At 42.1% G+C, this 14045-nt stretch overlaps 1 protein-coding gene across 4 annotated transcripts in view; it reads right to left on the bottom strand.

Moving 5' to 3' along the window:
- Positions 1-13192, bottom strand: part of ZNF148 (zinc finger protein 148) — a 137549-nt gene extending 124357 nt beyond the window's left edge. For 2 of the 4 annotated variants that reach the window (XM_060099411.1, XM_060099412.1), the window contains exon 1: positions 12990-13192. The gene's annotated coding sequence lies outside the window, so the exon portion shown is untranslated. Of the gene's footprint in view, positions 1-12122; positions 12143-12793; positions 12845-12989 lie in introns of those variants that run through there. The other 2 variants (XM_060099414.1, XM_060099413.1) reach the window with 2 other exon arrangements.
- Between the last annotated feature and the right edge of the window lie 853 nt (positions 13193-14045).

The raw sequence follows: 14045 nt of genomic DNA, 5'->3' as shown, positions 1-14045 counted from the left end.
CCGTTGCTGGGACCACAGCAAGGCACTAATGGAGAATCTCTAAAAGCAGTTAGATAAGCACTTGAGAGTTAAGTCTTTGATAGTACAAGGGAAAAGTTGCCAGAAGACAAAGTCTGACAAAAATCAATGCTATTATGTAACTGGACAAGCAAAAGTTTGATAGCAGAGACACAAGCCAATGGATAAGAGGCCTGGTCTAGGTCTTAAACACCATCAATGGAAGATGATGAAGGTTTCAAGCCCTGAGGTGATAATGCTGAAGATTTAAAACAAAACAGGGACTTTCCTGGTGACACAGTGGTTAAGAATCCGCCTGCCAATGCAGGGGACACAGGTTCGAGCCCTGGTCTGGTAAGATCCCACATGCCATGGAGCAACTAAGCCTGTGCGCCACAACTACCGAGCCTGCGCTCTAGAGCCCGTGAGCCACAATTACTGAAGCCCACGCGCCTAGAGCCCATGCCCTGCAACAAGAGAAGCCACTGCAGTGAGAAGCCTGCATACCACAACGAAGAGTAGCCCCTGCTCGCTGCAACTAGAGAAAGCCCGCACGCAGCGACAAAGACCCAACACAGCTAAAAATTAATTAATTAATTTAAAAGAATAAAATAAAACAAAACAAAAAAAGAAGCAATGTTTGGGCTTCCCTGATGGTGCGGTGGTTGAGAGCCCACCTGCTGATGCAGGGGACATGGGTTCGTGCCCCGGTCCAGGAAGATCCCACATGCCGCGGAGCGGCTGGGCCCGTGAGCCATGGCCGCTGAGCCTGCGCGTCTGGAACCTGTGCTCCGCAACGGGAGAGGCCACAAAAGTGAGAGGCCCGCGTACCGCAAAAAAAAAAAAAAAAAAAAGAAGCAATGTTTCAGTTTTAGCTATATTTTGGTTTTGGAATTGGCATGACAGCTCCTTTAGAAATGTTCAATAAATGATAAATAACTAGAAATAAGAAAGCATATTTAGAACCATATAGCTATACAGATAATAAATGAAATGAAAAAACAGAGCAGGCCACCCTGCTAAGATCACTAAGAAATATATGAGATAAAAGTCATAACCAAAAAAAAGAAAAAAAACTACAGAAGCCATTTTAGATCCCTTAGGACACCTCCTTTTACCATCCACCCCATTCTTTCCACTTTTTACCTGAACCTCTTTACATATACAAATTATCACCACACAATTTTTGCAAACAAAGTTTGATGTGGTTTTGAGGCACTCAAGTAGAGATCAAAGATCTCAATGTTTCTACCATTCATGTTATTTTTTAAAAAGTTATGCATGACATACTATCACCTTTATAATAACATCAAGGATAGCAAGGATTGTCCTTACATGCACAGAGATGGAATAGGGTCCTGGCATTGTTTCCTAGGTAGCATTATGTTTTCTCCATATTTTCTCTGTTACAAGCTACTCACTGTCCTCTTCGGCTTACTCTTATTCCTATTCAGGGCAACTCCAACCTCCTCAATCATTTCTATCCATTTACTAGCTCCTATCAGCTTATCCATGTTCTATGTCAACAAACTGCCCCATGTCTTTTGCCTTTCATATTAGTACACCTCCACCTCACCATTTTTTTTCTTTCGTTGTCTCATTTCTAATCCACGAATATCTCTCAGTTGAATTTATCTCGGTATACTACACATGAATGGAAATGATTTTGCAAGTATAATTTATTTATAAAAAATTTAAAGAACTGGTGAATATAACAAATCCATCTTTTTATCTCCGTCACCATGACACAACAACAATTCAGATCACTATCATCTCTTATCTGGATACCTCCTCATCTTATCTCAAGCTTGGCTTTTCCTGAACAACCTGCTTCTCAGGACTTAGCTATCCATTCTCGTACTCCTTCAGCTTGATAAAAGCACCAGCTGCTTCTTCTTGTTCCACAAGGCCACTCCCGCTGCTCTTCTATCACTAAAAAATCTCTTTGCAGTTCACATTACTCACTTAAACCATTCCACCTGCAACACCTACCAGGTTCCAGAATCCTTCCCACCTTCCTTCCCCAAAGACTTCAATTCTACTTTGTCCCATATTCAGCCATTATCCTCAGTGACTGAGGTGCTGAAGAACTGCACGCTGACCTTCCTAAACTCCTAAAACCTTCATCTGCACTTCAGCTACCCACACACATATACTGAAAATAGATCATCAGTTGGAAGTGCTGTACCACTAGGATTGTAACTTCAGAGATCTTTTTTTTTTAACCACAACTACTTTATTTCCTAGGTCTACACCTGCTCTTCACCTCCTTCTGGCTTCACTTATCTCCCTACACAGTTTAGATCTGTCAATCAGCCTTTTTAATACTGCCCTCTCTAGAATACCATAACCTCCCTTTTACATTCACCATGCATCTCCCCAAAGAGAGACAACCTTCACCATCTGTTTTTTCCCCTCCCACACACTAGGTGTTAAGCGCCACCAGCAACCTATGAAATATTCTACAACTGACTTATTCTAAATACAACTCTCCATCTCATTGACTAATCCAAATCAGTTTCATATTTAAGTTCTTAATCTCATCAAATCCTCGATCTCTTCCATAAAATTCCCTCAGATCACAACTTCTCCACCTGTAATCAAATCCTCTTTATAGCTTCTAAAATGCTGTATCTTTTCATCCATCTGTTACTTCTTGCCTTCAGTTTTGGAAAAAGAGTTGTTCCTCCTTCCTGAAATAAACTTTAATACAGTTCCTAGAGCCGATGCTTCCATATCCTCCCAACCCACTTAGCCCTTTAACCCTATGCACTCTGGTCTCCAAATTGCTCTCTTGAAGACCAAAAAACAACTCCATGACCAAATCCTATGACCCACCACCCAAGTTTTTATCCTCTCTTTGGCAGTGACACTTGAACTACCTCCTTTGATTTACATCACTGTAACACATGATTCTGCTCTGGTCTCTGTAGTTGCTGCTTCTGTCTCCAGTGATTTCTAGTCCTCTTCTTGGCGCAAAGAGTGGGTATTTTTCCCAAGTTCTGTCCTGGAGCTATCTCCAATTCTCTCCCCCCAGGGTTTCATCCCTTACCACTGTTTCTACATTTTCTATCCTCATATGGATATTTTCTCCCCCAGCTCCCCCAAATAATTTTTAAACCATCACCTTCTGCTACAATCTAATTTATTCCTGAGAAATTAGAATACAGAATTATTGCTTTTAAACTAAATTCTTCAATTATTGCTTCAATTAACACCTCAATCATTAATCCAGATAATTGTACAGCCATCAGCGCCCTACCAAGCCCAGAATTAGTAGCTTCAGTTACCGACTCTACGTACACATTCCCACGTCTCCACTGGAACTCTTTCCTCAGCTGAAGCCGGTATGTTTAACTCCAGCTAGATAACTCTCCTTAGATACTTCCACTGGTGCCTCTCATACTGGGCAATGTGTCTTAAAACCAAAGTAGCCATTCTTCCCCACCAAAATGGTTCTGCTAATGGATCCAATAAGTTTTTTTAACGGCACCACCATTCTCACAGTCACCCAAACTAAATGTCCTGGAGTTGCCCTTAACTTTTCTTTTTCTCTTTTTCTTCACTGTTTCCCAAAAGCCCATTTGCCATCAAATCCTTTCTTTGAAATATTTCTTACATCAATCCCTTTCCTTTTATTCCCACTAGCACTGTCCCAACTTAGATTCTCAATACTTCACACTTCTGTCATAGTCTTCTAGTTACTAGGTTCTCCTCATTGCAAAAAACAGAGAAACAAACAAAACAGGTCACCAGATTAGTATTCTTAAACGCACTAAGAAATCATCAGTGGCTCTCCACTACATACTGAGTCAAGTTAAAACTGTTTATATTTCCAAAAAGTAGAAACTACTCAATTTTCCAACAATCATGGAATGGATAAATACATTGTGGTATATTCACATAATGAACCCCACAGAGCAATGAAAAAGAATGAACTACTGCTGCACATATCATGGATGAATTTCACAGACATATGGTGAGCACAGGAAACCAGACACAGAAGTATGATTCCACTAATATGAAATTCAAAAACGTACAAAACTACTCTGTGTGATAGAGGTCAGAACAGTAGTTACTTTTGGTTGAAGGAGACATCACCTTGGAGGGGACACATGAGGAAACCTTCTGGGATGTTGGGAATGTTCTTTGTATTGAACTGGGTGGTGATTACATCAATGTAAACCTAAAAGAAAAAATTAACCTGTACTCTTAAGATTTGAGCTTTTTTTTTTTTGAATTTTTATTATTTTTTTTTCTTATACAGCAGGTCCTTATTAGTTATCTATTTTATACATATTAGTGTATATATGTCAATCCCAATCTCCCAATTCATCCCACGACCACCACCACCCCACCCCCTCCACTTTCCCTCCTTGGAGAGCATTCTATATAAGTTATTTCTCAACAAGTGTTTAAAAAACAGTTTGGTCTGGATTTTTAGATGTCTACTTTACAGCTTTATTTTCTCCTCCACTCATCAACATGAACCCTAAATTACAGCTAATGCAGACCACCAATCCCTCAGCATACCCAGAATTTTTCTCACTGTCACTCATATCACTCCTTCCTCTTGGAATGCCAACCCTCATCATGCCTACTATAATCCTATTTATACTTTAAGCTCTAAGCTACGTACCAATTTGTCCACAAAGTTGAACCTGCCATAGTACTTCTGTCATAGACAGATGTGTACACATTTTTGCTCCTGGATAAGCTCCTGAAGAATAGCAACACGTTTATGTCGTATATAAATGTGTATCCTTCACACTGCCTACCACAGAACCTTGCACACAGTAAGTATACAAAAATATTTCCTGAATTAATAAATCCTGGCAGACCATCAAAAGCACCCTCCAATCTAAACCCTCCTTCTCAAACCTATCTATCGCTGTCTTCACTCACAATGCATTCCTCACCTTACATATTTAATCATTCAGCAAACAACTGAGGACCTACTACATGCAAGAAACTGTAACTATCGATTCTAATGTACCCTACCAAACTACCCAAAGATGTAACCCAATTTCAGTTGCTGCCTTTTGACTCTTTCCCCAACTCTAATCTTCTAGTCATCTTCCCCTCCTCTCTCCGTCCAGTCATATCCCACCCCCTCATTTCTAATCCTCCTGCTATCAAACTAATTCAAGCCCTTCTTAGTTTCTCCTGTAGCCTCCTAACTGGGCTTCTCACCTGCAAATACTCTACCACCACACTGCCCGCAATCTATCCTGCATGGTATAGCTATTGTCAGATTAAGGTATCTAATATACAGTCTTTGATTCAATTCTCTATTCAAAAAAAGTTCAATAGCTCTACTCATGCTTTAAATCCTAGACTAACATATTTTAATCCTAACAGCAACCCTTGCCAGAAGGTATAATGATTATCAATTTCCTGATGAGAAAAAGTGAGGCTCAGGAAGGAAGTAATTCTCTCCATAATCATAGTGCAGGTAAACAGAAGGGACAAAACTAAAACCCAGCTTGTTTGCTTACCAAGCACAACACTATGTCCCATCAAATACAAACTACTTAGCTTAGCTTTCAAGGCCGTCCATTTTCAACCCAACCTAAACTGAGCCTTCCTACCTTATATCAAAGTATGCCCTATTCATGAACTCTGTGTTCCAAACTACAGGTTATGATCAATTATTTAGTTCATTGTGAAATCAGTTTAATGAGTGCCAGCCATCTTTTCTTTTTTTCTTTTTAGCCAAACAGAATAATAGAAAACATAGAGTGCATCCAACGCGGTAAGGACAGTTATTGTTATTGAAACCTTTTGTTTTATACATATACACAAACATTCATACATGCCAACGTTAGGCGAAGATACGACATGTTTTCCTTACTGTGGTTCATAGTAAAAAAAATTAAAACCAACTCACTATTCCCCACATCTCCTTGGCTTCTCGCCTCCATGCTCTTGCTTTTGCTAATCCCTTGGGTTGGAATGCTTTCTAATAATTTCTGCCAGTCAGAATCCTGTCCGTCCCTTCAAAGACAAGCTAAAATGCCACTTCCATGTTACTAAATGCAGTCCCAGGTTTTCCCCTAATCAAATGTTTTTTCCCACCTTTTAACTTAAGTAACGTTATTTTTCTCATAATACATTTGTGATCGTAGTGTAGTTATTTGTGCTCAAGTCCAGCCCCTCTATTAGAATATAAATCCCAAAGGATGCATCCCTGATTGCATCGAACAGTGCTTTTGCATATAACAAATATGCATTACCTGTTGACTAAAAACACTCATCCCATTATTTTCTGAAACCTCAGTTATAAAACATCATAAATAATTTCCACTACACTCCAAACTTCTGAAACTCTCATCCTTCAAACAGTCTTACCATCTTCCTCCCAAAATTAGCCATTTCTAAAAATCCTCTACCTTCAATCTTCCCTTGCTTTCCTCTAACCATAACCTGTCATATATCAATAACCTTTTTCTTCTTTCAGAATCATACTTTCCATCAAATAACACCTTTCCTTCTCCAATGCTTATCTTCCACTTTATTCTTAGTTCTCTAACATCCATAATGATAGGTCTTATACTCTTTAAACAGATATTTGTTTCATTTTCTCTTCAACTAGACTTCAATTATTTCAGTTCACTTATGGTATACATATTTTTTTGAGCCCCATTAAACCCTTTGTAGAAAAAGGCAGGTTATGAATCAATAAACTGAAACCAACAAAACATATAGATAATTTAGATAAATTACCTCAGATACTTTCTCATTCATTCATTTATTTATTCAACCAGCATGTGTCTACTGGACACATGTCCTCAATTCTCTTGTCTATTCTATTCTGTAATTCAGAAAGCAACTTGGAGAAAAGCAGGCAGGAAACAGAGCCGAGTTGACTCATACTCTTCACTCACAGAGACCAAGTCATTTGTGGGGTACAGGCTCAAAAAAGGAAGAACTGCAAGTTATACTAGACATAGATGGAAATAGAGCTGCCCCCCACCAGTTGTTTCAGGGGGCTCAAAATCTACCCAGCAAAGGTGAATTTGAAAAGGAACCAACCAGTAGGAGTAGCTAAAATGAAATAGGCAGAAAGCCTTCAGACAAAAATAGATCCAGACTCTAGGTTCATTCTAGGGCTGCAAGAGAAATTTGGAGCAATTTAGTTCCTCTCCTGAGATCCCTAAGAAATCCTTTCAAATATCCAGCTAAAGTACGGTACACTTAAATCCTTTCCCCAAACCTTAGCCAATACTCATTTCTCCATTCTCTGAACTCCTATAGCACTTACCATCTGTAAAACTCATGTGGGAACTTAATCATAAACTACCTTGTTCACAGTAATGAACTGTTAACAGAGCCAGAATTTATTTACATATTAAAATCAGTGTGGTCCTCTTTAAAATAGTTACCTTGGGAGGCTACCACTTATTTATTCACTCCATCTATCCAACCATCTGATGCATTTAACCAAAATTCATCTAGTACCTAACTAACTACACGTGAAGCTATTGCCACTGTTCAAAATATTTCCAAATTCCTCTTTGGGAGTACTTTCCAAAGTTAGTTAATAAGTCAATCAAGAAAATAATCCCGGGCTTCCCTGGTGGCACAGTGGTTAAGAATCCACCTGCCAATGCAGAGGACATGGATTCGAGCCCTGGTCCGGGAAGATCCCACATGCCTCGGAGCAACTAAGCCCGTGTGCCACAACTACTGAGTCTGAGCTCTAGAGCCCGTGAGCCACAACTACTGAGCCTGCGCTCTAGAGCCCGTGTGCCACAACTACTGAGCCTGCGCTCTAGAGCCCGTGAGCCACAACTACTGAAGCCCACTCACCTAGAGCCCGTGCTCTGCAACAAGAGAAGCCACAACAAAGAGTAGCCCCCGCTCGCCACAACTAGAGAAAGCCTGTGCGCAGCAACGAAGACCCAACGCAGCCCCAAAAAAAAAAAAAAAAAAATCATCCCCATTTCTGTGACTAACTAAATTTAAACCAAAACTATTCTTTATTCACACTACTTGATACTGACAGATCTTCAACATTTCTAAAAATCAAATCTTTCAAACTAAAAAGATTTGTCACCAATGGGACCATTCAAAATAACATTATGCCTTGCATTACTTGTAACTGTGCCATCCTAGAGGGATTATGAACTCCTAGAATAGGGACCATGTTTTACTCACCTTTATAGACTCCTTCCTCTCAAGAGCACACAATAGGTACTCGATATATAAATAAACTGCATATAATGTGCTAGACGATAAATCAGAAAAGGTGTTCTAAAAATGTTTTGAACACTAGTACTGAAAGTGACTACCAAAATACAAAAATCCTCATTTGGAGGTACTGTATACTTTTGATACTTGTTTCAAAAAATCAATTTTCTGAAAGAACTGAGGATTATGGGAGAGAATGGAGGATTGTGGGAGAGGTGGGAGGAATGTGGGAGAGAAACAGTTGTGGGAGGGAAAGAACTGTGGAATATAATAGGGAATTTGGAGAAAGAATGGGTAATTTTGTAAAAGAAGGGGTAATTTTGTGAAAGAAGGGGTAACTGTGATAGAGTGGCAAGAAAGGGAATTTTGGGATACATGCAGAATTGTAAGAGAGATGCAGATTCTGGGAGGAAAAAGAATAGTGGAAGGGACAGGGAATTTTAGGAAAGAATGGAGAATTGTGGGGAAAATGCAGACTGTGGGAGAGCCAGGGAACTGTGGGAAAAAAGAGAAAAAAATCAATTTTCTGAAATCTTACATTGTTATAGAATTACTTCACAAATGTCTTTCTCCCCCTAAAAGAATAAAAATACCATAAATTCCTTGAGGGAAGAAACTTCATCTAACACTTTTTTATTATCCTAAAAACAAATTAAATCAGACAGATCCTTAAAACAGCTAAAGATCTCTAAACAGTCATTTAGGCCTAAGGTAAGAAAATCCAAATTAAGCCAGCCCCCAGCTCCAGACCAGATTTACTCAGATTAAACTAGCCTCAGATTAGAAGAGAACTTTTGGTCCCACCTATTAGGTGTTTCTGCAGGATAGTTCCAGTTCCATTCTAATCCATTCTGCCTTCCCTTATATCTAAAGGCCTTCCCCAGTCAGATATCCCTTTGTCCTTCACTATCTCAAATACATACACACACACACACACACACACAATTTTGTCTGCAATACCTCCATAGTGCTCAGCAATTTCACACAGTCCCACCACCATCAGTAGTGGTGAACACTACTTTCTATCAAGCATTCAACAAGTACTTACTAAGCACTTAAGAATCAAGCTGGGACTTCCCTGGTGGCTCAGTGGTTAAGAATCTGCCTGACAATGCAGGGGACACAGGTTCGATCCCTGGTCCAGGAAGATCCCACATTCCACGGAGGAACTAAGCCCGTGCGCCACAACTACTGAGCTCGTGTGCCACAACTACTGAAGCCCACGAGCCTAGAACCCACGCTCCACAACAAGAGGAGCCATCACAATGAGAGAGCCTGAGCACCGCAAGGAAGAGTAGCCCCCGCTCGCCACAACTACAGAAAGCCCACACGCAGCAACGAAGACCCAACACAGCCAAAAATTAATCAATTAATTAATTGAAAAAAAAAACAAGAGCCCGTGTGCCACAACTGTTTTGAGTTTCCCCAGAGATTAAAGAAAGTCTCAGCTCTAGAGCAGGTTACAATCTAGCTACCATTTGCAAAACAAAGAGAAATAATTCCCATAAACTAATATAAGATTTAGCACTATATAATCAACATGTGAATGCTGTTCTTATTCAAAGTAAGGAAGAGTCTCAAGAGGTGGGGTTACTTAAACAAGACTCTTGAAAAGAGGAGCAACATCTTTCTTTCTATACTCCCAATATCTGTCTGTCACCCTAACTCAGGGACGTTGTACCTCATACCAAATTTCAAAAACCAATATTTTATGAATCTATCATAATACATGAGCAGCATGCTCTTTTCCACCATATTCCCAACTTATTAGTGAGTTAAATATGCTAATTTCCTTAAAGACTGCCACAAATCTGTCTCACCACTGTAAAAATCTCCTTCACAGTCAACTATATCCAAATGTCCTCAGAATTCTTTACCTTTTCTTCAGCGTCCCACAAAATGATCACCATCTCCATCATACCCTGTCCCTCATCCTCCTCTCCCTCTTATCAAATTTCCCCATCCCTCCCTCTCTCCTCCACAAAGAAACACATATTCATACCAATCCATTCCTTCCTAAACATAAGAATTGCCACAGAAGCCTGGAAAGAACAATCAAGGATCATTTTAATCCATTCCCAGATTCTCCACACTAAAACTCTCCTGAAGACTGTCAAAGAATTCTGCACAGGTGACCTGGTAACTACTTCCAAGATGAACAACTATCGCTGCCAAGCAACTCCTCCTCATCTCTAACCAGTAACACTTATGCTGCAAAGATGCTATTTCCTACAACCTAGTCTTTCCTAAAGGTCCATCCATCAAACTTCCCTTAATCATCTCACCCAGTTTTTCCAGTCTAATTTTAAATGTTTTTCTTTAAGAATATTAAAGATATAAAGACATCAAATTAAAAAGCTAAAATAATAACTATCAAAGTTTGAAAAGTAATAATGACAGTGACACAAATCCTTTCCACTCATAGTAAGAAGTCTCTTGACTCCTTTTTTAACATCATTTTGATCAATCAAGAAATAAGAGTACATGCATATTACTTGGAGACCTAGAGAAAAGCATGATAAGAATTATAAAAATTAAGGATTAAAAGTAGTCTCTGGAAAAAGGGACTGCAATGGACAGGTGAGACAGGGGTTATTGCTTTTCATTATAAGCTCCCACAGGACAATTTTTTAAATTATGTACATGTATCATTTCATATAATTTAAAGGAGAGAAAAACAATGACATACTTTATTTAAACCCATTAAACTTACAACAATTAAAAGAACTGATAATATACAGTGCCAAAGAGGGGGAGGAAAACAGACCTCTTCATACTATGATGACAATAAAAATGGGTACATGCTACTATGTAATATATTGAAGCCCTTAAAAAGAACGAATAACTCCAAATGTACTGACATGGAAAGTTTTCCAAATCTTTTAAAAATAACCCTGGATTATTTCTGTAAGAAAAATTTTAATAAAAGCCCCTATCTACTCAAATGCTAAATTATTCTCCTTTAGAGTTATTTGCTGAAAGAATGAATGACTGAATTTTCCCATCCCTCCCCCAAATTTCTGTCTTCACCTTTAATCCCTCCACCCTCTATATCCATAAAAGGGTTTTTCATACTACCCTCTCTTCAGTTTAATTAATTAACATAACAACGTAATGTGTATACAGTCTTTCTTAATAATATAAAAGGTGACTAATTTTCAGATACATTTTAAGAGTATGGTTCTAGCCCAGAGTTCCCTCTTCAAAATCCAGTCTGGTGTGAGCTCAGCAAATCCAACAGCCTGGGTACATTTCCTGATAGGGAAATGCTAGTACTCCCTCCAACCTGGCTCTAGAATCATCCAGTCTCTTCAGGTTCTCCTAGACCTCAAACCAACCAGTACTGACCTCCTTGCAACTTAAGACCAAAACAGATATCCTAATCCTCCATTCTGCAGGCCCACACTTCGTAGGCTGATGCATTTTCTTCAATACCACCATGCCTCAGTGAGAGTATCCATTCAGGAACAGCGAATGGCAAAAGATCTCCCACCAGCCCCAGGGTTATGGAGCCAATCTAGTCAGTTAGACTAACCTGAGCTACAAATCGAGTCTCCAGAGAAGGGCCACCAAGCATGGATTCTCCCCACCATTAATTATAACCCTGTGTACTGCAACCCAAGCTGCATAATATGGCAACAGTTCTCTTGGACCAGATAAGCTGGGCAGTGAAGAAAACCGCCAAGTCAAGTAATTTCCATTCCAGCATCTGCCAGCATAGGGTTCACCCAGCCTCTGGTAAGTGATAATATTTCAAAATTGCTAAAATCTAAACTCCATGGCCTAGAGAATCCCTGTAGACCAGGCATTTTCTTAAGGTCTGCTTCAGAGATTCTCATATTCACTGGTGCAGGTCTAAAATGTCTCAGACCAAACGACTGCCTAAGGTCTAATTCTCAGTGACCCCAACCACTGCCGGTACCCGCACTTACCGAATGTCATCTACAGAAGAGCCCAAACAGGTTCGGAACTAGGCCATCCTGGCCCATCTGGAATAACTCTTTAGTCCTTGGGCCAACACTTAATTCTGCTACATCTGTCTATTCTATCATGCATTCTCTTCATATTCTCCAGTATTTAGCACTCCCTCTTGCTTCAAACCTACCCTTTCTATTCAGGGAAACTCCTTATATCCCTTCTTTTCTTTCCTTAGAAACGCTTCAGTTCTTTCCACAACGAAATACCTAATGTATCTGCACAATGAACACCCCCCTCAGAATCCTCAAGACTCCTCCACAGCCACCCCCTGCATTCCTCCACCTACCCGGCATCTTTCCCTCCGGCCTCTCTCCTAGTGCACGCTCCCACTACGTTTCCTGCAAGGATTCTCTTTTCTCCAACCCCTGCCCTTCCCTTCTCCCAAAGAACACATTCAGGCAGCAACAGTGACTGAGGCCTGCGGTGCATAAAGCACTGCACCAGGCACGGTGATCAGAGACCTGGTGTCTTCCTAAGCTTTTCACACCCACACCCAGCACCCTCTGGCCACCCTGTGCAACCATCCCACCTCCTTCCCTACCTCTGACACCCCCCTCAGGCCTCGGAGGCCGCCTTCTCGCTTCAGCCACCCCCGTCATTATCCTTTCTCAACCCCCCAACCCACCATCCGCGCCCTGCTTCCTCCCGTCTCCCAGCCAGCTCCTGCGTTTCCTTCGGCCTCGGCCGGTCCCCTGGCCACCCTCGGCCTCGCCACGGCCCGCTCCCCCCGGGTCAGGCCGTTACCGCCGCGCGCTCCCCCCCCGCGCCGCCCCCTCCCCCTCCCTCCCCCGGGCCCGGGCCTGCCAGGCCGAGCGCTTTACCGCGGGCGGGTGCCGAGTCGCGCGGTCACCAACTGCAGGCGGCGGCAGCTTCAACCTTTCTAGGGGCCTTAAGAGGAGGGGAAGGGGGGAGGGGGGAGAACTTTTGCTGTGGCAGCTTCGGCAACAGCTCCCACCCCTGCGCCTTTCTCCTCTTCCTCCCCCTCCTCCTCCTCCTCTTCCTCCTTCTCTTCCTCCTCCCAGAGCAGTAGAGACGCAGACATGCCGCGGCTAGAGCGCCGCCGCGGTCGCCGCCACTGCCGGCGCGGTGCATTGTGGGAAGCCCCGCACAAGGGGAAGCGCTCGGCGGCGCCGGCTCTCCCTGGGCCGGGGACCAGGCTGGGAAGACCCAGCGTGGCTTCGATTCCGGCGCCTGCGTGTCAGCAGCCCAGTGTGGCCGGGGAAGCTGGCCCTGAGCCGCGGGGTCCCTTCGGGCTGGGCCTGGGAGGAAAACAATTTGAAAAAGACCAGAACTGAGGAAATGTCTATGAGACGGGGGTCCACCTTCAGCTTTAATCAGTGCTTATCGCTCTGAGAAGTGGAGGACTCGGTGGCCGGGTGCATTCCAGGCTCGGGGCAAAGGAAGGGGCGGGACCTAAGTGAAAGGTTATCTTTCAGAATTTTTTGGCTTTTTCGTTTCTCCTCTCTTCCCCAGTCCTCTCCCCTGCGACCTCCAGTCGTTGACCACCACCACCCCAAATGCTACCTTTTCCGGAAGCGGCAACGCAGCGCTCTTGAAACTAGCAAACCCCGTTAAGTGTCTGCAACCATATGCAGGGTGTGAGCATAGAGAAAGATCAAGAAATCCGGCCCTGGACCCTGTTGCGCAAGGTCTTACATGGTATTTCCCCCTCGCTTCACCTGGGGCCCAAACCTCGGTCTGTATGGCAAAAGACATGGTTATGGTCTATGTGGAACTAGAATTGCACAATTAATGTCTCAACACTTGGAGGCCCTTTAAGTGACCTTAGCCAAACCGTGACCTCCTTAATGGTGCCTTCATTCAACTAACATTTATTGGGCGCCCTGAGGTGCTTATGCATACTGCCATGGCTTACA

The sequence above is a fragment of the Mesoplodon densirostris genome, chromosome 5, assembly GCF_025265405.1.
Source record: "Mesoplodon densirostris isolate mMesDen1 chromosome 5, mMesDen1 primary haplotype, whole genome shotgun sequence".
Classification (NCBI taxonomy): Eukaryota; Metazoa; Chordata; class Mammalia; order Artiodactyla; family Ziphiidae; genus Mesoplodon; species Mesoplodon densirostris.
The sequence above is the reverse complement of the archived record's forward strand: the minus strand, read 5'-3'. Positions and strand labels throughout refer to the sequence as shown.